Source organism: Heterocephalus glaber, unplaced genomic scaffold, assembly GCF_053883595.1.
Source record: "Heterocephalus glaber isolate CG9 unplaced genomic scaffold, H.glaber_assembly_v1.0 deba00001465, whole genome shotgun sequence".
Lineage (NCBI taxonomy): Eukaryota > Metazoa > Chordata > Mammalia > Rodentia > Bathyergidae > Heterocephalus > Heterocephalus glaber.
The window spans coordinates 24549161-24577101 of NW_028258312.1; the positions used below are offsets into that span (position 1 = coordinate 24549161).

Below are 27941 nucleotides of genomic sequence, written 5' to 3' on the forward strand. Positions count from 1 at the left end.
TAGTGATATCGTAATTAATGTATATAATGATATCTTTTGTCAAATGTGAGGAATACAGTGCTTTGCTAACTATTCTCACCTGAAGTAACACTTTTCCTCCCTGACTTTTAAGAGTGCTCTTTAGATCTCATTTTTTAAAGAATAATTCCATTTCCTCTGAATTTTTTAAGTACAAGTAAGCAAAATATTATCCCAATCAGCCTTAGGAAAGGCATTATGTGAATCTGTGACACTATCCAATAATATACTGTAAGTTTACAAGGCAGTATTATTCCCGGTGCCCCTTAGTCCTTATTAAATGGGATTTCTTTCTGGAAGAATGCCCTGGTAAAAGAGTACTCCTGCCTAAGACCTTCTGTCAGACCACCTTCTAGGGAGGTAATTTGCTCAGCCCACTCCAAGCAAGGTGCCTGGCCTGACACAAAGTCTGCTGGACCGTACCAAGAATCTACTCCACTTACCAAAGTTACGTTAAGACTTCTCGGCATCTGACTTCTCTCCCCTGTAAAAAATTAGGTGCTTGTGTATGGCAGACCCCAGAATCTTTTTCAGCAGTAAGATATGGAAATCCTAACTTTACAACTTTCACACTGGTGCCAAGTGATACAAATCCAGACTGTCCAAAAGTGTGCCTAGTATCAGTCATAGTGCAATTACTCTACCCTCCCTCCCTTTCCTTCCTTCCTTCCTTCCTTCCTTCCCCTTTCGGCTGTGTAGCAGTACTCCCCGATAGAACTTTATCTGATATGGAACAGTCAACATCTTTCTATCTGATAAGGTAGCCACCAGCCACATGTGGCAACTGAGCACTTGAAGTGTGGTTGGTGTAGCTGAAGAACTGAAATTTTAGATTATTTAATTTCAAGTCGGAATGGCCACAGGTGGCTGGCTAGTGGCTGCCATGCTGGCAGCAGTTTACGGTTTCAAGAAGAGAGTAGCAGAAACATGTTTCAACTTGTGATGTGCTCAGCGGTATACTCTACAATGCCTTTGGAGCGCTGGTCCTTCCACCATGCTTGGCTCCCTTGCTGCAACGGAGACAAATCCAACATCACAGTGATAGTGATGGCATTTTTGTAAAAGATCCTGGCACTGCTTCGGAACTCGCACAAATAAAGGGGGCGCACTGGAAAGGAAGTTTGGGTTGGGTGTGGTAAGTGTTCGTCCTAGTAGCTCTCCTCTCTGGCTTTCCCCAAGCCAAGAATCCCACATATTCAGAGGTCCTTACCTCCTAAAGGCAGTGGTTGGCTTTTAGTTTTTGTTGTTGAAATAATTGTTGCTCCTGACAGCTTAGACTTTAAACCCCAGTCCTGGGCCCTCTCCTTTTGCTGGTCTGCGAGGTCTAGAGCCCACAGGACTGGCTCAGGGCAGAGGAGGGCAGAGGGAGCGCAGTGGGCAGCCCAGGGCGTTGTGCCCCGTGCAGGATGGCTTCCTTTCACGTGGCCCGGCGTGTGTATGGAGGTCGCCGAGCTCGTCTCTAGCTCTTTGGGATCAATGTCTGAGAAGCAGATCTAGGATCCCCAAACCAGAATAGCAGGGCAACTTCCTCAGCATCTCTTGTGTCCAAGCCCACCCTGTGTCCTTTCCCGCCGCACACAGCCCGCTTTCCTCCAGGCGGTGACCCGTGACGTCCCCTCCCTGGAGCCAGGCACCAGCCGGCACCCAGCTTCCTGCCCTGCTCACCCCGCGCGGCAGCTCCGGGCCGGCCGAGCGCACGGCCTTTGCGCCCGGCGCACGCACGTGGCGCGCTCACCCCCGCCTGGCGGCCTCGGGCTCCGGGGAGCTGGGACCGCGCCCCGCCCCGCTCCACCCGCGGGGAAAGCGGGGGAAGGGGGTAGAGGCGGGCGAGCAAAGGAGAAACCGGGAGGTGGGAGCAGGGCCGAAGGGGAGGGCCGCAGTAGCTGGGTGGCGTTTGGGGCTGGTGTGGCTCCCGGAACGCAGGCAGCGCGGGCTCCCTCCGCGCGCGAATCTACCTTGGGATTGCTGCTGCCTGCAATCAGTAACTCAGCCGAGAGGAGGCTGGATCCAGTGGCGTCCCTCGTCCGGGTCTTTAACTGAATCGCAGCGCTCTCACGCTGCTTCCCAAAGAAGTGGGCACCCAAAGGCTGCAGGAGATTTTTCACCGTAGGCTTCCACCCTGACCCTGGGTAAATGGCTTTAAAGATGAAAGGGCACAGGCATCGTAAGGGATCTTTAAAATAAGGGTTAAAAGGGGAAGTGTGAAAATCCATTCCTTGAATTTCAGGTTTCTGTTCTATTTCAAGAAATTGAATAGAATCAGGCTTCTGACAAACATTTAACAATTTTGTAAGTAAAGTCCCATTAAATTTAGCTATGCATGTGGATGCTTTTGAATCAGCCACACACTCTCAAGCACATCACTGATCCGCTGATCGAGCCTTATTTGGACATCCTGACAGAAGAAAAGGAAGAAATATGTCATCGTTTGTACTGGCATTTTTTAAAGCCTTAGCCTATCTTTAAGACATTATTTCATGAAGATTGCATTTCTGCAAGGTGAAAGGCCCTGGGAAGTGTGTATCATGACTCCCACTTAATAACAGGCTACAAAACCAAGCAGCTGGAGAAAAGGATTGGCCAGGTGACGGTCATGGCTAGGAAACCAAGTCTGGAGGAATTCACCGTGGGCCTGTGCTTTTCAAAAGACTCAACTCACAACCTCTAAAATAAAACTATTTTATTTTAGAAATTATTCATTTCTCCTTAGTTCTGAAGTAACTTAATGAAAATAAGCTTTATGGATAACCCAAATAAAGAGGCTTGATAAAAGACTCCACTATGAAAAAGCCTTCCTGCTAACACAGTGGGAAAATGGATGGTGGCCAGCGTGGTCTGCTAAGTCTCCAACGTTGTTTCTCTTTCTGAACTAGTCCCAACCTGAGGCAAGGAAAGATTCACTTGTGTCCTCAAAGTCATGGCAGGCTGGTTTAACACTGAGATCGGAACACAGGAATATCTGTCCGTGCTCAGTACAGTTAAACACTGCTTGGAAGGATAAGGTACCATTAGTAATACAATTCATAAATGGTGCTGAATCCACATTATTAATCCCACAGTATTTTTAATTGGCCTTTAAGAATACATACATACGTAGAATGAGTCTTTTCAGCTATTTAAATTACATTGCAAATATTTCCCAATTTGACCAATTTTTGTGGCTTGAGAAATAATAGATTTGCCTTTTCCCCCTTGTAATTCCTTATCAGATTTTAAATTAAAGGTATAAAAATAAAATTGCATATCAGATCATTAGATACAAAATAAAAGATATGATTAAACTTTTCCTTGAAATAGCAGATTCTTTGCATATCACAGATTCTCAATCACAAACAGGCCATGTGCTATATACTCTGCTTGGACTGAAGCTGCAACCTGAAGAATTTTTGAAATTTAGATATTTGGCACTATTTATTTTAATGATTATATTATCACAATCAATCATTTTAATTCTTTCAATTCAATACTCATTGGTTCAGTGGCTTAAAAGCAATTAATATTAATGTTATTTTGGATTACAAGTTTTGGAAATAAATCTACTTAAATCTACTTTAATGTCGGCTTTTAAAAAAAACGTAACCATATACTTTTTCTGTACTTTACACATTTTAAGGTGCCAAAGAGTTGTAAACTGTGAAGTAACTCTATGAAGAGATGAAGTAAAGAATGGCAAGCAAATGACCTGACCGTAGCGGTAAAGAAGAGTATGTGGTGAGTACTTACACTTACTTTGTCATCTTCCACGAAGATATCACAAAGGTAAAAATGCCAAATTCTTTGTCTTCAGGTATTTTAAGGGTTAGACATATATAGCGGTGATAGGGTTAAGTAACCATTATGTACTTTCTTTTACAAGCAATGTCAGGCCACTCTGCTTACGTGTCACTCTTCAGGGCCTACCATTTCTAGGTGTACTCCCAATTAATTCATTTCACCAAAAGTCATATGTATCACCTATACTGTACTGCAGAAAGGTTAAAACCTGCTTAATGCTCTGTAATTTGTATCTTACTCTGTTTTCAGGGGGTTTTTTCTGAGCTTTGCTGTTCAATTATCATGTTTGTGTTGCAAGTGTTCTGGCTGCAGTATAAACACTGCAGTGAATAATCTTTAGGGGTAGATTAATCTATAGCCTTTCTTCATCTCAGGGTAAGTTGCTGTAGCAACCGCCCCAGCTCACTTTAAAATACTTTTTTAAAGCTCACTTCAAGAGCTACACCCAGCGTGGGCCAGGCTTAAAAGCAGGCAGACCCAGTGCACTGGGCTTCAGGCTTGGCAGACTGCTGCTTTAATGTAAGGAAGTGGTGGAGGGAGCAGGGCAGAGTGAGGTGCCATGCACAGAATAGAAACTGGAATATTAGCTTTCTCCAGAGCTGAAATCCCAAATATCATCTCCTCTGTACCTTCTTTGGACTTTAATTAAATGGATTGCTAAATATAACTCTTTTGGAGAAAAGAGTAAGTTAATGTAACTTTACATTAAAGATAAAGTATTTAGATAATTACTTGATGCAAGAAATATTTTGTGATTACACACCTGCCCTACACACACACACACACACACACACACACACACACACACACAGCTAGTTTAATAGTACATCAATCCCAGACACGGTTTTTTAAAAACGAAAGTCATCTTTTCTTTAACTGGATAGACCTCTAGCTTTCAATTGGTTGAAAAGGTATAATCATTTACTATCTTCTAAGCAAAGAACTGGGGTAGACTTTAGAGCCCATTTAACACATAAGCAAACTGCAGTCTAGGAAGGACACATCCAACAGTAAGACACAAATCCTGAACTAGTTAAAGGTCTCCTAATACTTCCAGGACAAGCTCCTCTCTACAAGAGAAAATATTCTGATCCTAGCCAAGAACCATTAGGTGGCAATTTACCCAATCTAGATGGTTTGGGTAAAAATAAATAAATGAAGCTCAGAGGTATTTAAAGAACCATACAAGGCACATTCTAGGGTCACTACTTTCTGGATTACTTGTGAATAATTTTAAATCTAGGTGACTTGTCTATTGTATATGTCTACTTAACCTCTTCTGCTCCACTTCAATTATAAAGGCTTCTGGGAAAGAAACTAATGCTAATATTATCTTAGGTCACACTTAATTAAGAAGCTAAATCTGCTAAGGGGAAAATCTTACATTTTAAAAGGCCAACTGTGATACATTCCATATCCAAATTATTTTCAAATTATCCGCAGTGTGGGGTTGTGCATTCTTTTGATTGCTTGCACTATCATTGATAATTATGGGTTTGTTGCAATGTTTACTATTAAATAATTCTCTAACTATGTAAAGGTAAAATCAAGAGTTTGTTTTCCAGGAGCAATAAATCTAAAACTAAAGCGTAACTAGAAATTCCCTCTATTACCCATCAAAAAACAGCATGATTGAAATGTATGTATTGGCTACGTCTGTGTGCTCATATAAAAGAGGCTGTTACAATTCATTTTGCTAATTTCAAGCATTATAGTAGTAATCTCAGATGGTCCTTCAAATGGTTTGCTTTGTCACCACCTTTGTGAATCTTGAAAAAATTAATTTCAGTTTTACCATCCCATACAGACATAACATAGTATTCAAAACTCTATGCAACTTTAAGTTTTGAGATTTTTTTTTAAAGAAGTTGTACCTTGAGTGAAAATGTGATACAGTTGCTCTTTGACATATATTATTAAAAGGAGCTCATGGCAGTAGCAGACTCACTGTATGAAAAACAAACAGCTAAACAAAATATATTAGAAAGAAATCATCCTATTTCGGGTGGTTTTTGCTTTCTGACAGTTTACCATGCTTTCCTACAATAAAGGCGATGGATTCTTAGCTGTGCTAATAGTCACAATGATAATGAGCCAGAAGCTTGAAGATTGTTTAGATCTAGTTGTGGTTGCCTGTAAAATAAACCTTCTCGCTGCAAGGGAAGCCTTGGGAGGGTGGTTAAATGTTGAGCCCACTCTTCTGAGAGAAGCTACTAAGATCACATATCCCCACGATGAAGCAGGAGGCTTTTTGAACCACATTATCCTCATGCCTCAAAACAGTCGCCTGGAAGCACAATGAAGAACTAAACGGGAAATGCAACTAGTCATCGGGTTAAACACACAGTGCGGAAAGGAATGTTGTTGTTTTTTTTTTAAAGAGCAAATACCTTTAATTAGCTAGGTATTTCAGTATACTGTTATTGTCTACTCGTATACATTCAATGTTTTTCTATCCCCTATACATTTTTCCTTCTTTTCACAGTATTAATAAAACTTAATTTGGCTTAAACATTTTACATAATCTCTAATTCTACTGGCACGCAATCTTTCTTAAAAAAGAATGATCAGTGTACAGGTTGATAGATTTTACCTTTGGCTTTTTTGGGTGTGGTTTCACTGGCCAGGGCTGGGAGATGCCCAGTGCCTTAGCAACCTTTCCTCAATATTGAATACTAAACTATGCTTTTGGCGAGGAAAAAGAGCTCAACGTGCTGAAACCCTCACATAAGTGTTCGTCCCTATCAGTCTGCAGTGCTGCTTCCTGCTGCTGAAACTCTTGAGGATAAGTGAAGTCATCAGCTATCGGCTCGGGTCGCCTAATGGGTTTGGGAACTTGGCTCGGTTTCCATGTGAGTGACCTGGATAAAGTCCAGTAAGGTGTGGAAGAGCAGAGTGGGAGGAAGGGGAGGGTACCCCTCCGAGGAAGCTGCCGCCTCGGTAAATATTTCCAAACTGATTAGGAAGTTCACGGCCCCGCCGTGGAGTTGAGATTTCACCCACGGCGATTCCTGTAGGATGCGTACAGGATTAACAGTCGAGAACCCTTTCAGCTCAGGCTGAGTCTCAGGCCCGAAAACGGCGAGTCGAGGGCGTGCGGGGAAAGCGCGCTGGGACCGAGAGCCGCTGACGCCCTGCGCCGAGGCTCCTCCGCGTGAGTAGCGGGAGCGCACGGACCGTGGGGAAAGCAGCGGCGAGCGCGCGTGGCGGGGGGGGGGGGGTCACCGGAGCAGCCAGTAGGGTCGCGCTCCGATTGGTCAGAGCCCGGGTCCCGACTCGAGAAGGTCTTTGCCCCCGCCCGCCGGCTCGGCCCAGGCCCCTGGGGAGCGAGGCGAGCGCGGCCGCCCGGGTCCTCTCCGAGCGTCCCCGGCGGCGGGCGGGCAGAGGAGCCCAGGAGCCGCCGCTCACCGTGTCGTGTTCGTTTCGTGCAATAAAGAATTGTCATTAGGTTTGCGTATGGCATGTGCCATTACCCCACCGTAAAACTAAAATTAGCAAAATGTCAGGAATGGCAAGATTGATTCACCAAGATGCAATTATCATTTAAAAGTGCTTGATTGAGGTACTGATGTTCAGTGATTTATTCTGCATACCATATACATAATTAAAGTAGTGTAGTGGAGTAATTTATCACTCTAGTTGAGACTGGAGGGGTGAGGAGGGAGCTGCTGTATGTTTGTTTTATTAAAATGCTCCGAGGTCTAGTCCCGCCCCCCTGTTGCAAGAGTGAAACTGATGATTTCTCCGCTCGCGAGGAGAGAGTCCACGGTTTGGGATTGTGGGGGAGAGTCGGGGGGAGAGGCAGCGCCAGGCGGAGGCGAGAGCGGACTCGAACCGCACGGGGGGACGCGGAGGGACAGGGCGCGGAGCCCCAGCCCGGAGCGCTCGGCCCCGCAACCCCCGCGTCCCCGCCCGGGCCCTGCAGCCCCCCGCGACAGCCCCCTCCCCGCCTTTTTACGCGAGGTTTCCAAGGCTGCCAGCGGCTCTCCTTTGCCCATTCTTCTGCTCACTTCCTTCCTGGACGCAGTTTTCTGCAAGACTCTGGTTACTTTTAATCCGATCGGCCGCGAAAAGCCACTTTGTCCTCCTCCGCCTCCTCTTTTCCCTTCCTTCGCCGCCTCCTCCTCCTCCTCTTCCTCTTCCTCCTCCTCTTCGGAGCGGCCTGGGTGCGCGCGTGAATGCGCGGCCCCGCGCGCGCCTCCCCCCGCGCGCTCCCCTCGCGCGCGCACGCGCACACCTCGTCTCCTGCTCCCTGCTCGCGCTGCTCAGTCTCAGACACTAGCACACGCGTACACCCAGACGTCTTCGGGCTGCTGTTGGATTGCCTTTGAAGATCTGTGTGGGTCGCCGTGACTGCGTGTTTGAATCAGGTCGAGAGGCACCTCAAGGCTGGACGAAGTAAAGATTATTATTTCTCTTTCTCTCTCTCTCTCTCTTAAGAAAGGAAAATATCCCAAGGACTAATCTCATCGGGTCTTCCTACATGTAAGTACCTCTGACATCTCTCGGAAAATAGAAATAGCCTGGGTATTGTCTCTGAAATTTGCATCAGCATTTTCCACGGCGGCGGGTCTCCCCCGTGCCCTTTTTGAAGGCTGAGGTTAAGGCTTGTCCTGCGTTCTTTTCCTCAGGTTCCATTATTTCCTTGTGTGCTGCTGGAAGTAACTTTTGAGATAGTCGTCTGCGTTTGCCATCACTCCTGACTCGTTTCTGTCACACCAGTGTGTTGAAAGTTTCTCGAAGTTTGTTCACGTCATTAGCATGTTTGATACAGTGGCGAGTGAGGAGCGGGGTGCATTTCAGTATTGCACGGAACGTTCTGTGACCTTGAAGTAGATTCCTTACGCTTTAGCAGTTAGTTCCCTGTGGAACGATGCTCCCCTGAGTGTCGCTCCCACCCTCCCGAGACTCTGATTTGCTCCCGAAGGTACCCTTCTGAGCCACTAATTCTTGGGGTTAGTTTCAGCTACAGCGTGGCTGTCTGTCAGAGTCTACCTTTGTGCCTCTCTCTTTCCTTCACAAAAGTGCTGGCTCGCTAGAGAGCTTTTTAACCGGTATGGACAAAAATTGATACCCCGGCCATGGTAGGCTGTGCGTTTCACAGTTTCCACCCACATCTCATCATGTGCATTGCTGTTTAGACCAAGTCAAATGCCTGGCTATTTCAAATCAAATAGGGTTAGCGTAGCTGTTTCAAAACAAGTAAGGTTAGGTCACTTCCATTGTCCTCTGCTTGGACTTTGGATAAAAGTTACCAAACTCAGTAATAAAGTTGGGCATAAAGGAAGTATATATAGACATGGTGCGTGGTTTATTATGGATTACATATTATGCAAGTATCTATATTTCATGTTAATGTTATTTCCTTCCCAGAACATGGCTATTTCATTCTTCAAGGAAATTTTCAGGTCGATTTCATTTCTTACTATACTAGGTCCAGTGTCATTGTTTGGGCAAAGTGTTCTCCCTTCACATTTTAGGAATGGGTGTCTTTTGTATAAAAACTTTATATGTAAATGCTGACAGTATAATAAGTTGAACTGGGCTCTCTGCCAGTTCTTAAACTGGCCCTTAGTGGAGAATTGCTTTGACACAGCCTGCGTTTCACTATTGTGAACTTGATGCTAACTCTAATAGGAACTGTCTTCTGACATGCTTACCGACTATATATATTTTCTAAGTGCTGTAAAGGCAAGTCCAGTCACTTCTTCGTGCCAGTCCAAAAAACTGACCAGAGTCCTTTACATGGGCACCTTGCAGTGGAGTTGTGGTCGCAAAGTAAGGATGCCCATGTGAGGTATAATAACTCCAATCCCTAGATTGGTAGGACATGGAAATTTGACCACCTGTGAATCCCATTTAACCCTGTATTGCATGGCATTTTTAGCTTTCAAAAGACAATCTCTAAATCTGAAGCTAAAACATTAATTTAATTTTAAAATTTTGTCACTTTTTAGCTAGTCTTTGACAATGTCCAATATGTAACAATATGACACAAGTAGTGTATTTGATTTTCTGTCAGTTTCAGCTAAAGAAAATGCAACTAATAAACCATATTACTGTCTTCCAACACATGCACAAAATTATTTAAGTTAAAAGAAGTAGTTCTAAAGCAAGTGAATTCAGAACTTGACAGGTAGGATGAAATGTCTCTAAAATACTATCTTAGGAGGAAAATAATGTCTTAAGTCAGAGCATTTTCTTTTGCATGTACGAAAATACAAATGTTTTAGACTACTAATTAAATTCTAAAAGTTTTCATCCAACACTTTAAATATAATGATTTTTTTTAAAATCTGGTTCCCCAGTAAAGTTAAGGAGACAATAATTGGCAGTTATCTTTAAGTCTTACTAGTGTTTATAAAAATCTACTAGTTTTATTGATAAAATTCACATAGCTTTGGAATGTTTGGCGTATTTCTTAGCCTTCACACTAAAGACAGTTTTTACTTCATTAATTATGCTATTTACATTCTAATTGCTGCGTTTGTGGAATATATTGAAAGATAATATCAAGGTATAACATTTTTAAATATTAATTTTATTGTTTGTTGATTTAGGTAATGATGACATCATAATGAAAAGTAAATTTTCCATCTCTCAAGGTAGTCACATTTTCGATATATGCTATCACAAATATTAACTATCTGGGATAGAAGCATATCAGCACAAAATAACTTGAAACTTAAATCACAAGGAGAGATTGCACCTTGCCTTTTTTTCCTTTTTGCCAACAGTTTTGTTTTTCTGGTAAATTTAAGGGAAGTGGATCATTCCGATAAGAAAAATGATTCAAATATGCTTTCTAATGATTCAAAATTGAACCCTAACAAAGTATTATGTCCCATTTTTTCAGATTTTTATTAATACTTTTCTTGGCCCTCACTTTGCTGAATCAATCAATTGAATAACCACAACTATTGCTTTCTAATTAATGATTTATTGTGTTTTAAGTTTCTTTTATAAAGAATTGTATCAAATAACTCCTTAGCATATATTAGCATTATCTTTTAAAACTTTCTTTTGTTTAGTGTAGTACATTTTGTGGTTTTATTTCCCAACTCTTCATGGAGTATATTTTGAGTCTTTGAAATCTCAGAAAGTGACAAAAATGGGGAAATATCTGTGCAGCAATACTTGTGCTACATAACAACAAAGAAATAGTTATTAAACAGAGAACCATGGTTTTCGGAGCATGATTTGAAGCAACATGGAGGAATTTCATATGCAATTAAGGGGCACAGAGTGGATTATAAAGAGATTATTAATAAAGTTCTACTCTTTTTCCAAAAGCACATCCTCTGAGAAAATGTCTCCCACATTAAAATCTGAAACTTATAAAATTTTACACCTATTTGATGATGGTCTGGACACATCGAAAGGCTGATGAATGACTGATACTGCGTCAGTGTGGACGGATAGGTGATTCCTGTCCTCAGCACTGTCTCTTAATCCCGCAGGCTGGTGAACTCTCGGGCACTCTGTAAGACCTGCCACCTTTAGGAAATCAAAGCAGATTACAGAGGCGATCCACAAAACCAGGAGAGACAACAGTCTGTGCACCTCACAAAAGGCAGATTACGCAGTTCACGTGTGATTTTGATAGGGCAAAGATAAAAGCCGATTTCTGAGGAATGGCAAGACTCTCCAGTTTCAAATGATTGCTAGATAAGTAGAGTGCGGCCCTGTTGCTTCATTATGAAGGGCCATTCAAACAGTGGAAAACTCAGTGTTCAAATGATAGGCTTTCAGTAGTGCAGTGAGAGAAAGCATGTTCCCTTTATGTATTTCTTCACTGCTTAAACCGTGAGTCTCCTCAAGTTGTCTGTTTATGAAGCAGTTACTATAGGGGTTAAATGCATTAGGCATTTTCCGAGGCGTTGCAGAGAATACAAAGCAAAATTTGTGAGAAATAAAACACACTCTTGGTATTGAGTAATTGAGCAGAAAATGCATAATAGTCAATATCCATTGTATTACTTTGTTAGCAAGTATATTGTTCATCAAAATGTGTAATTATGAAGTTGTGAATCCACACGTCTGAAGTATATTATCAGAGCTGTTTACTGGTCAAATTATATATGTATGTATGTAGAGATACATTTCATGAATGCTTTATAAAGATCATTCTTTACATCAAAATGTAGTGGTTTGAAGGTTCATTTCAGAGAGGAAAGTTTTGATTTACCTAGTAATATTTTGAAAAAGCCCAACTTCTTACACATCCAACTCTTCAGCAATTTCTTGCTTCTTCCAAAATTGAAGTCCTTTTTTACCCAGCTGATGCCTCCTAGTGTTTCACACAATAAAACTCTAATGAGTCACCCATAAATGTAAACATTGCATTTTCATTGCCTACATCTTCTGTGATACATAAAATTAATATTTATGTGTTTAATTTTCGGTGCATTGTTATAATAAGATTAGAAATTTTAGTGAATGAGATGTTTCATTTCAATGGATTTGTAACCCATGCAGGTTTTCTCTGGCCGTCACAATACCTTGCTAAGAAGTTGTAATAAGTTTATTACCCTCGGTCCCAATTTGTATATTCCCTGTTTGTACTTACTCATATTCTAAGTGAAAAATACAGACAAAATAGCAGAGCTTCCATTTTGTAGGCCTGAGAATTATATAGCTGGGCTCATCCTGAAATGCCCAGTGAACGAAGTGCAAAGAGAATAATCATTTCAGGTAATTACTGAACTCTCTTAACAGAGATATAAATTTTCTGCCACACTCTCTTTACACTTATAAATTTCTATCCAAAAGTTGAATAAAGAAAAAGACTTTAGAAAAAATAAAACTGAAGATAAATGCACACATTTTCACAACATGGAGTATACATAATTTTATCAAAAACTAACAAAAAGAAAAATTTGATCAGAGAGCACTCAGTTCTACATAATGAGATGAAGGCTTATTAGAACACAGTTTTTTTATGACTGGCACATTGCTTTAGTGAGTTAGAAGTTAGCGAGCACCAACTTTAGTGTGTTCTGTCCTGAAGATAGGCATACACCTGTGGTACTGTTGCATGTCTGAGATCGGGAACAGCCGTCTGATTGTACTTAAGACAGATACTGTAGTGCCCAAAGAGCCTGGAGAGGATCATCCCACTAACGGGCCTTAAATTCAAAGGATGCACTCAAAAACCTGCAACATTTCTGGGCCTCTTTGCCGAGTATTCTGCCACACACACACACACACACACACACACACACACACACTCACTGCATGGAAACATGCTTATCCTTCACGAACACTAAGAAATGCCCTGAGTACCCACATATGGATGCTTTCATCCATTACTATTACCTGTAATTTGTCATTGAGTTCTGCTGATTAAAACAACACAGCATACTAACTGTATTTGACTGTCACTTACAATTTTCTAATTTAGTCAATAATACAGTGCTATTACAATTCTGTGTTTGTTGGACACATTTCAAAGAATGTAAGGGGGTGTGTTCCTTTCGTTCAAGGAAGCAAACATGTAGAAAGGGGTGGGCCTTTCCCACAAGAGCCACATTTCTTCCCTTAGAGACTTGCAGCAAATATGCAGTATGTAAGAGAATAGTAGCGTGAGAAAGAAAATAATTTGCAATGATCTACTGTAGTTAGTGAGCGGAAGAGATCATCAGGTTTTTTCAGTGCAGCTCTTATTGGTAACTTAGGTTACCAATGCTGAGAAGTATCTATGAAAATTTTGTAATTTGAATATTTTAATCTTCATGCATAAAATAACTATAAAGTGCACTATATGACTTTAGTCTACCTCAAAACAAGAATTTATTAGTAACTATCATTTTACATGTAGTGTTGAAGCATAAAGGAACAAAAGATGCTAGGAATATCCATACCCTACTCCTCTTTTTTAATACATAGATGATTTTAATGCTCTTACAATAAATGTCTTTGTCTGAGGTAGAAAAATAATTCTAAAATGTTCAATTTCAAAGAATAGCATTGTAAAAAATAGTACTATAGAAAAAAACAATTCAGTGTAATATTATCTAACATTTATTTGATATTTCACTGCAGAAGAAAAAGTCATCTTCTTATTAGGTATAGAAACTATGTGATACTGTATAATTCCATGGCTTAGTTGCATTTGATAATAAGAGTAACATTTACTTGTCATCCTACGGTGTATTTGCTCTACGTTGTCACTCTACTGCCCAAGTTAAATCTCTGTGTTTATTTTTAAAACAATAAGCAAAGTAAACAAAGGTCAAAGTACACATGACAAGAATCTTCCCAGGGCATTACAAAAGAAATTGGTGACATTACACGCAATAAAGACAATAAACCTATTACAGGCAGATTTCTACAGGAATCATTACTCTTTAATAATGTAGATATTACAGAGACTTTATTAATTCTTAATGCTGCAGTTTTGAAATGAATGGACCAATGTTGTTCATCTTGCAAGTGGTTGCGATTTGTGTAGAATGACAGTACAAGTCTTTCAGTGAGGATTTTTTTTTATTAATTATATTGGTACATTTAAGGTAAACAATATAATGACATTCATCATTGGAAATTTGCACCTTTACATAATCCATCTTGGTTCTTATTTTTCCCCCTTCCCCTGCCCTCCCTTCAACCCCTCCACCCCTCCCTATGTCAGTGAGGATTTAAATAAAGTACCTTAAACTTGTTTTTAGAGACTGGAGGAAGTGATTTTTGAAGCAGTCTTTGGTGAGAACCTGCTTTTTCTGAATAACATCTTGAACATGGTCTGGTTTTCCTCTTTTATCTTGTTGTCATAGATAAGATGCACGTGAAGAACTTATATAAACTGTTCTCAGATACTATGGATCTTTAGTGTATTGGACTTTAAAAGTGATAGATAGGACCCTTGAAAAGAGTGTATTAAAAAAAAAATAAACAGGTTCCAAACTATCCCTGCCTTTTTTTGCACACATTATTTTTTTTTAGTAAATTAGAATGACAGCAAGAGAATGCATCCCTTCCCCAAACCCTAAAGACAGGCACTGATATGCTTATTTATTTGCAAATTTAGAAAATAAATTCATTAGTCTAAATAAGTTAGGACAGATAAGGAAATCCCCCTACTACTTAATGGAGTAAAGATGACTTTTATTTTCTATCTTCTAATTAGTTGTTGACTCTGTGTAAGGTGTACAACCAAGTTTTATTATGGAAAGCTGATGTTATTGTTTCATGTCACATGAGGGATTGGGATTTGTTTAAAGTAATTTTGAAGATGTGATTATTTAGCAGAAATATTCACTGGAGCATTTTATTTTTAGAAATCATGGTCACACAAGGAAGTCTTTATAGCACTGACTACCTAATTGCAGCCAAAGATCTCTTTAATGAATGAACACACACACCAAAGAATACATATTTTAAGAATATGATGGCCCTATATTTTAAAAAATTTTGCCACACTTTTTATATTGGAGCAGAATTTATGTGTGTAAGCAGATATTTTAAGTTACATCCTTCATGTAGGTGAGTCCATAAATGTACCATTTAACTTAAATGGCTTTGTAGGAAGATAGTTTGAGGAGTTTAAAAAAGAAAAAACTCTCCAGTTAATATAGTTTCAGCTCTTTCTTTAAAAAAAAAAACTGTGATTACACTCAGGATAAAGAAAGAAAAATAAACTCTTTTAATTTTTTGTAACATCTACAGTTTCTGAGGTAGAACTCTGGTGTATTTTTATTCCTGAATATGCAGGTCAGGCACTGGCAGCAGAACTACAAAATGAAAACTGCCTGGCTGCAGACCAGATGCAGTGCACACACAGTGCCACATCATAAACTTCCCCTCCTCTCTGTCTCAGAGTGATTTCAGCCTTAAGTAATGTCCTTTCTCCCCTGCGTGGGCTAAGGAGCAGAGGGCTGTCTTCCTGGGCAGGAGCTTTGGGAAAGGAAAAGCATACTGTTTCCCTTCTTTTACTTGAAAATTTTCCCTCTTAAATCACTAAGACATTAATTGCAGAGTGGACTCAGTATGTTTCCTTCTTATTCCCATATAGCAGTTTAGGATGCATAAAACAATAGGTGTGAGATAGAAAATGAGACCTTCTCCCATCCCCTCCGTCAGACCCAAGGAGACCTCTGTAATTTTTTGTTGCTTTGTATTGCAAAGAAAAATATCATTTTTTCTTTTTAAGGAAGCTTAGCCAATATATTCTAGATAGGTTAGATCATTTTGTGACGCAAACTAATATTGTTTCTTTAAACATAGGAAATAGCAGTGTTCTACCACAAGATATGGTACTGCAGTCATTTTTATTGATAAACATGCACTCTTTTAATGATTGTTAGTTCAAAATACAGAGTACAAAGAAAGAAAATACGGGCTTCAGTTTTCAGATTTTGTTCATGCTCTTTGTTTGAAAGGTACAGAGTAATGGGTTTAATACCATGCAAAATAAATTGGTTTCTAAATATCTGCCTTAACATTCCATGCATTTGAAGCTACTATCTGAAAGCTTACACTTCTTGAAATACATTTCAAAAGTATCCTTTAATTATCAGTATCCTTTAATTTATATTTTCAACTGTTACCAATGGAATTTTTAACAATCCAATTTAAAAATATTTTTTAACCGCCATGCTTCCTCTCCATCGGTACCAGAATTCTCACTTGTGTGAGGTACAGTGAGATTATTGCCAGCATACCATTCTAAAACTAGACTTCTCCTTTGGAAATGGATTAAATAAGAGCCTTCAGTAGAAAGTGTTACTACATGATAAATATTTGTTCCAATTTTATTTTTAAACTAAATTATTGATTTAACAGTGTGTGAGCATAGTATAAATGCTGGCTTAGTCATTAACCTGATGAATGAATTATTAATAGCCTTACAAATTTCCCCAAGTCAGACCCAACAGTTAAATATGATTTTATTGTTTTTTAAAATACCTAAGGAAGATACTTTTAATTCTCCTTAAAAGTAGAATAACTTTTTCTATGGATGCAAACGTTTCCCAGAAATGTTAATTAAGAAATTAGTACAATGTAGATCTTAAAAATGTAAAAGGCACCTCATAAAAATTTATCACAGTGGCATATCCTTCTTATAGATGCTGTGGGCAGGTGTTCCAGATCTGATACCCTATCAAAGTTCATTAGAAGGAGAGAGAAAAGTTTGTTTGCTTATGCTAATACAAATAGGGGGTCAATAATCTTTGACATTTATTTCTTTAAAAATCAGATATTTTATTTTAAAATTCAGATTAAACCCTTAGAATTATCCTTTGATATTATGGTTACACGATGTCTTTTTTTCTTATAATTCTCCAGAACAGTAGGATAATTTGGATTAGCATCCCTTGATAAACAGTGTTAAACCCATTGTCAAGTTTCAACTGTTGAATATGTGTCCTGGACAAAGATTCTTCAATAGGAAATAAACTAATTATGTACTTAGGTACTGTAAAACAACATCTGATTAAAACATTATTCTCTTAGAAGTTTGCTTCCTCTAATCAATAATTTTTAGAAATCCTAAATTGTGTTAACCAGTAAATTATAGTGATTTCTTTAATGTGCTCGATTTTCATCCATATTTGAGGAGACCTACTAGGTTATCAGGTGATCTTTTAGGAAGGGTTTATGTAGTCTCGAAAGTAAACCTGTTTACCTTTCTTCTGTAACCGCTAATATTAATATGTTAAAATGTACTAAAAGGACCTAATTCTATCTGGATTGTTTTTCCTAACTAAATGAAGTCTAACAGACCTGGTTATTTAAAAAAAAAAAAAAAAAAAAAGCTCTTTGTTCATTTGTCAGATTTGTTGGATGCCTACTTAGAGTTTGTGTGGGTTAGAGGTTAAGGGAATAATTGTGACTATGTTTTTCTTCTCCACATTTGAATTTTTCTTGCATCAATCAAAAGTAAATTTCCACAATGACATCAATAAATTTCCAAAGGTCTGTGGGAGATGCCCCGCACCCATTTGTTTCCTTTTGGCCTTTGGTTGAAATGATTCGGCAGTGTCTTTCCTGGGACTGTTTGATCTTGCTTGAGTTAGAGTAAGCGCCATGTGACTATTTTCCCCCTTCTCCTATTTTATGGCTGTAACATACATCAAGAATTCTTTTCACCCTTTTTTCTTCATTTGTTATTGTTTTTGGATTCTCTGCTCTCTGAATTCCCTCCTAGCTTCAAAAGTACATATATTTAGTACTGTGAAAGCAAGTATACTTTTGAGTTGTTTTGAGTCTACGTATGAGACTGTAGAGTTGTTTCAGGAGTTAACTTATCTCCTTATTCTTGAGATTGATGTGGTTCATCACAGCCCAATGCCATGCCATGAAAGAGCTCCAGATTCTTAATCTTGAAAGAGCAAGGTCTAGGGATAGAGAATGCCTTTGTAAGGAACTGCCAGCAGCTGCAGAGTCAGTGGATGGTGAATCCACAGCAGAAATACACGGGAGCGTAGCTCTGAGGAGGTGGACAGTTATTGGACAAGGTGGACCAAATTAAGGCTCTCCCGATCCTCTGTGAAGTCTCGGGTCAAGACTCCAGGGGCTGCGTGGGGGCCGGGAGGATAGGTGGGAGAGAGCAGAAGCTTTAAGACACAAAAGCATGCAAAGATAATGATGAATGCAAAAGATAGAAGGAAATCATCCCGACAAAGACTTTGAAGACCCCATTGCCATACTTGATTTCAGTTCTTGGATTGTACACTTGTGCTGTTAAGTAAATGTGCTGGTAAGCCATAGAGAGTAATAATGAAGAGAGACGAGGAAAAATGTATTCAAGAGGCAGCTTCCCATTTACCGGCTAGTGGTATGGGGCTGGTAATTTAATCATGGAACAGTCTCAGCTCCCAGAATCTGTAAAATGGGGATGGTGAGAGCACCCACTTCCGAGAGAGCTTTAGTGAAGGTAAAATACATACAAAAACGATGCAGACATAAACATTCAACATTTATTGTTATTATCATAGCATGACACTATATTTTAATTATTTCATCTTCTTGCTAATGATCATCATCGCTTAGAAATGCTTGAGGGCCTTTCTAAGTTTGAACTTTTAAAAAAATAATACTTTCAGACCATTACAATTGGGTCACTTTCAGGACAAACCTCTAATTCAGATGATATGCTGGGACAACCCTAATTATTGCTAAGAACAACATATTTCTTTCTCCAAGAAAATCAAAAGCTTTCACAGATCAGATGTTATTAAATATTATTTTTAGAACCAAATATGGAACCAAAGAAACCAAATAATTTCATCCATGAGTTTTTAAGTCATTTATTGAAAGGTCTGAATTCCAGAGAGATTATTACTTAAAAATAAAAGTTTTAATAAAATAAAAGTTCAATTTGGAAGAAGTGTTTGCTGCACATAGTTATTAAGGTGATTTGTGAAAACATTGTCACTAAGAATTCAAAGATTTTTTTCTTACTAATATTATCTAATTTTAAAGGATGCATTAGTATTCCTTGTTTGTTTTTCTTACTACACAGTTTTGGTTATATGTGGAAATAGAATTGATATATGTAGAGTGAATTTTATTTTATTCATCTTTATCTTCTTTCAGAAGTGCTATAATAGGTGTCCTGTAGAATGTGGAAAAAGATGTTTTACTCATAAAGTACATTTTATTTGAATAGTTAAGATATTTGAGGGATTGTTCATTATAATCATAGTTCAGCTACTTTGAGATAATGATCAAATAAACATGTCTTAATGTGGGTATTTTTGTTCCTGTGAGAAGAAATAGAATTTATAGAAAACACAGAACTTTACCAGATGATTACAGCTTTTGATAACACAGACACAGATAATGTGCAAATGAAAATGGGAATATACTTTGTATTAGAAACTGCTTATCCCTTTTTGTCCAACTGTTACATACACTTAATTTGTAAAAAAATAATAATAATAAATGTATGTTTTGGACGACAGGTAATGTCAACGAGGCCAGGCCAGTTTATACAACCTGGGGAGCTCTAACTGCCGGCAATTGAGCTCGTGTTTTTGAATCCTGCTCCTCTGGTGCGCACCCTGCATTTCAGCTTTCTTTTCCAGCCCTGTTTAATGCCTAGATGAGAAGTGCTCAGCGCGAGGAATGCTTGCAGAGTGGACTTCCCCGTGGTAAGCAGCATGGACAGCTCCCCACGCTGCAATCAAGGACGCCTCTAAAAGCTTTAATTTAAAAATAATAATAATAATAATAAGTCTGCATGAAGATGATGGAGCCCTTGAAGGCACATGGGCTTAGAGAATTATTCCCATCTGCAACCCCCTCCCCTACTTAGTAGCCCTTTCCAGGGTTATGATTACTGGAAAATGGCTGTTAATCACCAGAATTTTTTTTTTTTGACTGCAGCTGCTTCAGTCAGACTACTAATCTATTAAACAACTTCGTCTCTAGTTTAAAATTTGCATTGTATACTGTATAGAATAAATTTTCATTGTAATCAGAGCATGTGAGAGAACTTCCTGATATATAGAAATGCATTTGCTTTTATGTATGGACCTCTTTACTGCTATTGAGCCAACTGTTTAAACAATACTGTGGTTGATCAGCATAAAATAAAATATCATAGTACTATTGAGTGCAGGCACCATTTACAATAGTCACATTTGCAGAATATTTCAATTGTGGCATCTTTGGGACTTGGCAGTATAATACCCACATAATTCAAAAACTTAACCCATAGATTGAAAATTTGACTTGAACCAGAAAGGCTTTTTGAGAAGTTTAGAGTTCTTGTACAAGACTGCGGTATAACGCTGAGGCCCCTTCATCTACCCTAATGCTTGTTCCATTTTCCCATAATCGGAAGATTTGATCCAAACCTGGAGTCAATATTTAGTGCCAAGAGAGGACAGAAATGGCGCAAATTTACAAAGGGGCCTTTTAAAACGCATTCTTATATGTAAAACTGACAGGCTACAAGAGGTGGTTGGATGATGTTCATCATGTTGGAAAGAATGTTTCAATTACAGTTGAGCACTTTCTCTTCCAGGTCTTTTTTTCTCCGTTTTTATTGGCGGTGCCAAGGTACCCATGTGCATTCCCCACTGTCATCTGGCTCGTTCCCAGCAGATGCACACAATCTGTTCTGCTGTCACTAACAGGGTTCGGTTTATGAAAAGAATGTGTCAGAACATGCCACTATAGTCACTTTTACAGGTTTTTTTAAAGAGTAACTGAGAATATATGCATTGCCCTAGTTTTATTGTACTCAGCCCTTAAGAGATTTCTAAGAAACTTTTTATAATGTTCATAGACCAAAAGCTTTCTTCCAAACATTTTTGACCAAATATTTACTTTCCATTAAAAATAAAAATCTTTAAAGTCCACGTATGCCTTTAATGATGAAGTATATTGTAGTTAAAGTTAAGAGTAGATTTTCATAGGAATGTTTAAAATAAAAGATTATCATCAGTTTTTTAGCTGCAGAATTTACTCTACAGTTAAATATGTATCTCTCTTCATACTAAAATTAAACTACTTTCCTGTTTTAATCAAGGCTTTGTTTTTAAAACTTTTGTGACAGAACACTTAGCTTATGGTCATGTATACATTTATAATTCAACCTAGGCAGTACTGTTTTTCTTGTCTTCAATACCATTAAATTAAACCAAAAATAATCCATTGATACATTCATATCCTGTATAGAGATACCCAGTAAACTATACTTTTACAAAACATTGTGATATTTTCCTTTTGTGTGTATTCACATTTCAATAGCATAATAGATAATATCGGAAGTTAATTTTTTGCTCCTTAAGTTGTCCCTCTTCCCTTCAATTTAATAATAAAAATTTCAGATTTATGTTGTTTTCACAGAAAATTATATTTCTGGATTTACATAAATTTTAAAACTTGAAGTAATAGAATTTATGTTCATGGTTAAATTAATGAGCTTGATAAATTAGTGAAATTTTGAGTATTTATGCATACCATATATACATCCACATGCAAATAGTTACTGGACACATTTACATTTTATGTAAAGTTCATGGAATTTAAATATCTCCCAGAAGAAGACTTTATGGAATGCTTAAGTGCTAACTTTAGGTTTTTAAAATATCTCTAGAGTTGGATAAAAGCTCAGAGTTTAGAAAAATTAAACTTTTAAAAATCAAAGTTAAAATTCCTGAGCTGAAAATATAGATTAAAAATCTGTATTAAGGAGTTATAGGTTATACAAATTAAACATTAATAAAATATATATATTTATTCAGGAATACTAGTTTTAGATTTCTATACAAAGAAAATTTATGAAGTTCACTTAAGGCATAAGATGTGTCAGAAAATTTTCTGGTTGTGAAACTGATAGGTATCACAATAAACAACTCAAAGCAATGTAAATTAAGACCTTTGTAAGATAAACTGCACATTTTAGCAAGAAAATAATTTACAGTTGGAACTCATTGGCACTGCTGTCTTAGCATATAGATGAATTGCTAGATTATCTTTGAGAATTGAATCATGTGGTTATTACATGTTTTGAAATTCCCAAAGGAAAACAAATTCTTATTCATTATATTTCAAATGTTACAATGTGTGCATGGCTAGCATAAGTTGATTTTGTGATGTTTTTGATCATGTGAACTAGCACATACATTTTGGATGAGTCGGGACAATTCTGGGGTTCACTTTTTCTGCCAACATTTTAATTTGTCCATAATTTTCACATCAGATCACTTTTTAACGAATCCATAGGTACTTGAATTGCTTACTTTTTGGTGATTCTGAATATTTGTACTTGGTGGAAAAGACCAAGAATTACAAGTGAACTGATAAAGACTATTTGGGCTGAAACCCGTGAGATTTTGTAGCACACCCGTCCCCCCAAAAAGCCATTCCAGCTGTGGGGATGCAGGAGAATTGTAGTGTGTTGCAAGAGGGAAGGCTTAGCATGGCTAACTACCTACTGCCTGCATTGGGGAAGGGGTTACATGAACACTGAGAACAACCAGAGTATTTAATTTTGGAATAATTTGGATAGAAGATCATTTCAAGACAAAACTCTTGAGAGGACACTTAGTAATGCCTACCCTGAATTACAAATCCTCTATTCTTCACTCAAAGTATAAACCAGTCTTGAATTTCACTAGGAAATTAAAGCTCACCCCTCTGAGCAGGATTCACAGAACTTGAATATTTGCAAATACATTTTGCCTTGTCAAATACTTGTAAATCTCAGCAAAAGGTAAACTCTTTTACTTGATAACACCTTATAAAGAAATAATCAGCTATCTCCTCTCACTTTATTTTTTAAAAATGAAAGGAAGAGTGATTTTGAAGCATAAAGTATTCCTGGACCTCCAGGAGATGAACTTTGGAGCCATTTTAATCTCAAAAATACTTTCTGGAATTTTCCAAGTTGCCTTGATTATTCTTAACATGGGGAGTAGCACTGTGCTTTGTGGTTAGGAGGTGATTCCTTTCGTTTGCTTAGTCATAGGTCTTTTTTGGAGCACAGATAAATTATTTTTGTGAAGTTGTCCCCAAAATGTGTATTATTCATAGACGAAGAAACCCATCAAAGGCTCTCATCGCAGGCATAATGATAGGTTGGGATGCAGTGACCAGAAGGCTCTCCACTCCGCATTCTTTAGAGAATTTAAAGACAGTTGTATTCTTTTTCCATCTGTACCAACATATGTTGACCAGTTGGCTCAATTCTTGCTGGCTGGGTGGTTAGAAGCAGGACTGATCTTCTATAAATATAATTGATACTTTCAACTATGATTTAGGAATTCAACATTTTCCCCTTTCCAGTGTCACGACTCAAGATCTCTCTAATAATCTTGGTAACTTTCAGGATATATTTTAAAGGCTGTGCTAGTAATTTGCAAGTATCATTAAATATAGTTATTTGCAAGTATTGAGAGGCATAACTGTTTTTAAGAGCACGTGGTGTCCTTGGGTGCTGTTCAAAGAGCTTGAAGCTTTCTACCTATTAAGTCATTTATTCCTAAACAGGAGTGAGATAGACACTGTGACTTTTCTGCATTTTACACATAAAAAAACTGAAGGAACTTTTAGAAACTAACTTGCCTAGTGTTACCCACATGATTAGTGGAAACATTAGAGCCTCAAAAGACGTGGTTATCATAGTCTGTTCTCCTGTGAGCCAAAATCTGACACACATTATTACCTTTAGATAAGAAAAAGGAAAGACTCAACTGTTGAATCTTAGTTTGCATGGTATCTTGGGAAAAGTATTCAGTAAGCCGGGAATTGGATTGTAACTGAATTTCTCTAAATATGTCTGTGTGTTTTTAAAGAACACTGACATAATTCTTGGCTTATCATATAATTCCATGTTTTTAACCTGGAGGGGAAAAAATTTGATTACTCATTTGATAGATCTTCTCATAAGACTGTCCTATTGCTATTAGTGAAAAAATATTTTTTCAGTTACGATATTAACCTTGATATGCAAACATCTAGTTTTATGTCATCATTGTCAAGTGACCTCTACTTTACTTCTCATTTCTTGAGCTGTGTTAGTTTTTTAACTATCACAAATCATAGTATCAAGAATCATAGTAATTTGTACAGTTTTAAGAATTTGGGCTGTTTGGCAAGCCTGTAAATGAATATTAAATGAATTTAGGGAAATTGATAATTTAATTAATACAGATGAATATTCTGAACAAAGTATTGGTCATATTATACTTGAAAACCAGGAAATAATATATCAAGTTTATTCTTCAATTGTGCATGGCTTCTAAGTTTTTCAATGACTGTTTCTGGGTCCAGTAAAAGCCACTTTAAAAAGGAAAAGGATCACTTTTAGAAGTTTTACCATGAGAAACCATATGCACTTTCTTTCCTCTAATAAACAGTTTCCTTGCTTTTTCACAAAAGTTTTCCATTCTCTGGAGGAGAGGCAAAGACACGGAGGCTGGCAGAAGTCAGATGGGACTCAGATAGCTCTAAATTACCAAATTTATAAATTTTGGACTTCAGAATTAATAGTTACTATATTTTAATGTCATGGGTTCTTTGCCACATTTCCACAGTTTATATTAGTAACTACATTTGGTTCCACTTTGTTTCACTGTTGAAGAAAATGAAATGTTTGTTTGGATTACCATGCAAACACACAAGTAATCTATGTTTCAAAATGCATTTGTTAAAAATATGACCTGAAGATACGTGTACTCGTGAAGTTATTTGGAAATCAGTGCCTCCAGTGGTAGAGCCATGGCCTCTATGTTAGTTTGTGGTTCCTTCTGGCGGGGGCTTGGTGGGCTTTCTGCCATGTTAGTGCCGCTGATAACACCTACCACTCATTCTTCTCTTCCTAAGGAAACCTTGAGGCCTGTTACATCCACTTCCTGGTGTGATTTTGAACAGAGTTACGTTAGTCGCCTCTTTGGAACCTTCCAACTGTAAGGCAGAATCTTAAATCTCTATAAAACTTGGAATTTATATTTAGTATTTATTTGAGTTCTAAATATACAGGAAATAAGTAGTCACTGTAAAGGCCTGGATTACCCAAAGCCCGAAGAGGAAGTCATGGCTGTTGGTGAAGTCTATAAAAGATAATTTCATAAAGTTATTAGTAATGTTTCCGGAAGGGGATTGTGATGTGGCTAATATTGCATACCAAAAACCTTTTCAAAATATTTAATCATCCAAAGACTAAAATCAAGTAGCAATTTTGCACAAACAGAATCCGTTCAAAAACTGAGCTGTAATTGGCATTAGGTGTAAGTTAAGTAATAAGGTTATAGAAGCAAAATACTGGACTTTCTTCAAACAATTAGTTTAGATCCTATATTCTCAATATTGGCTATAAAGGTGAGCTTTAAAAAAAAAAGTCCAGTCCAGCCTCCAGATTCAGATTCAGTTGGCCTATACCTGAGCACGGTAGTTCCTTGAAGTTGCTTGGGTGCTTTTAGTGTAAAGCCTGGGTTGGGAACTAAGTAGTTAAAAGATAAAATCTAACTTGAAAACTGCTGTGGGCTCTGCCCTTAAAGTGTCTACTTGCTGACCTCCAGTGTTTCACTTTGGATGTAGATCATGAAATTCTAACTAATCGGGCAACTCGCTCACTCAGGTTTAATGGAGATGGCTTGCTGGCCATTAGTTAGAGATACAAAGGTGAAAGCCGAACACTCTGCCCTGAGGAAATCAGTGTGAGGAATATGCCCCGTGTAATTGAACATGGAGTGACAAATACCCCACTAAGAGTAAGGTCTTGAGGGACGGAATGTTCAACTCCTTGTGGAGATGAGTGGTCAGCTCCCTCTTTCCTAGAGCAGAGGACATCTGAGGAGAGTTTGAAATGACGAGTCAAATCCTGGAGTATTTTTGGAAAAGGGAATTTTGGACGCTAGTGCCTCTCTCAAAACCATGGATTTCCTGATGGTTTTTATATGGGCTACCCTACTGTCACTTTGCTTTCCTATTTAGAAAAGCTGCCTAGACCTTGCCTAGGACTTCAGGCTCTGTTGAAATTGGAGGCAGCTCATGAAACTGAAGATGCTATCAGAAGCAGACAGAGCTAAGCTAATCTCCTTTCCTTTCTCTAGGATGCCACAAAAACCCTTGCTGTTGTGCATCGAGAAGTCATTGGGAGCCCTCATCCTCTTCCACCCCCACGCATGCCCTATTTGCTAGACACAGGCACAGCTGAAAGGAAGGCCGGCGGGGCCATGTCCTCCCCTGCAATCCACTGTTTTGACAAAGAATGTAGAACACGTTATGAATAAGGGAGAAAAGCACCAACAGGGAGATGCCCCAAGAGTACTTTATATAATGGGGGCTCAACTTTTATCTCTTAAAAAAAGTATTTTTTAATTCAACTGGTATGCCTCCATTTTTATGCTTGTTCTTAAAAAGCAAATATAAATAAAAAGCACTTGAGGAATGACTTATCCTTAGAAAATGTCTTTGTATATATGAAAGGAATTCTATTAAAGGTATATAGTACCAGTAGAAGGAAATATATCTGTAAGTCGTAGAAAACCGTGGTATTTTTCTAAGAATCTGAAAAATTGTTTATTCCATGTTACCAAGCAAGCATACAATATGTGCAGGTAGATCTGATAAAAGACAGAAAAGGCAAGACATGGTGAAGAAATACAAATCCCTCAAGTTCTATAGAAAAATGTTTTTATTACTTTAATAAGACACCTTAAGCTGGGCGTGGTGGCTTGTGGTGTAATCCCGACCAGCCTGAACTACATAGGGAGACCCTGTCTCAAAAAAGGAAGCTTTGCCCTGAAACAGACATGTTCAGTTTTATATATGGGAGGTTAGCTGATAGTCTTAGCTGTATAAAGGAACGAACTCCAAGTCTGTTAAACAATCTTTGACTTCCAGCTGTTAGGCAACTAGCAAACCAGCTTATTGAGCCCAGTTATATGTTGGGAGGGCGGTAATGGAATTGGATTGCTTTACTTGATAATGTCATTTCCTAGTGACTGCAGTAGAGAATGAAATTGTTATGAGAGACTAAGAATTTCCATCTAATGGGCTGGCTTTTTTCTGGAAGTTATAAAATATAGTGGGTTTTATCTCAGATAAAATGTAACATCACACATGCAATTAGAAAATTGTCACCTCAAGTAAATTAAGTATACAGCATAGAATTCAATTAGTGTATTATTAGAGATTTACAAGTCAGTAAATATCATAAAGTGAGATTTATTTTTTAAGACACTATTGGAAACCCTCTAAAGATTTAATAGGACCCAGGTAAAAATGATTGTTTTTAAGCCCTTGAAAGCATCCAATCCTGGTTCTGCAGAAAAGGGTATATTTATCAGGACTATGTGATCTCAGAAAAACAGTTTTCTATGATTGTAATTTACAAATCCATTTTAAGTCAGTGAGATTGTACAGGTGAATTTTTTTCTGATTTTATGCAGTAGTGGAGAAGCTCTTTCAGGTAAATCAGCTTATAAATGAATAGACCAGCAAGTTTTGAGAACATACTATATATCCCAGTGAGCTATTCCAACAACATACCTGTTTTGAGGTGTTGCATTTCTAAGTACGTTAAGTACAGTGCACTTCAGACCTGGGTTCACATTAGAATCTCTTGGAGAGCTTTTGAAAAATAACAGTCTTGGGAAATCACCTCCAGGAATTCTGGTTTCATTGGTCTGGGATGGGTCTACATATCAGTCTTTAAAAAAAAAAAGAAAAAAGAAGAAGGAACAGAG

General features: G+C 38.2%; 1 protein-coding gene across 34 annotated transcripts in view; it reads left to right on the forward strand.

Moving 5' to 3' along the window:
* Positions 1–27941, forward strand: part of Mef2c (myocyte enhancer factor 2C) — a 162328-nt gene that overhangs the window by 12584 nt on the left and 121803 nt on the right. For 11 of the 34 annotated variants that reach the window (XM_087180971.1, XM_087180975.1, XM_021255751.2 and 8 more), the window contains one exon: positions 3632–3729. The gene's annotated coding sequence lies outside the window, so the exon portion shown is untranslated. Of the gene's footprint in view, positions 1–3631; positions 3730–6522; positions 6645–6752; positions 6947–7551; positions 8278–19718; positions 19890–27941 lie in introns of those variants that run through there. The other 23 variants (XM_004841662.4, XM_087180978.1, XM_087180983.1 and 20 more) reach the window with 16 other exon arrangements.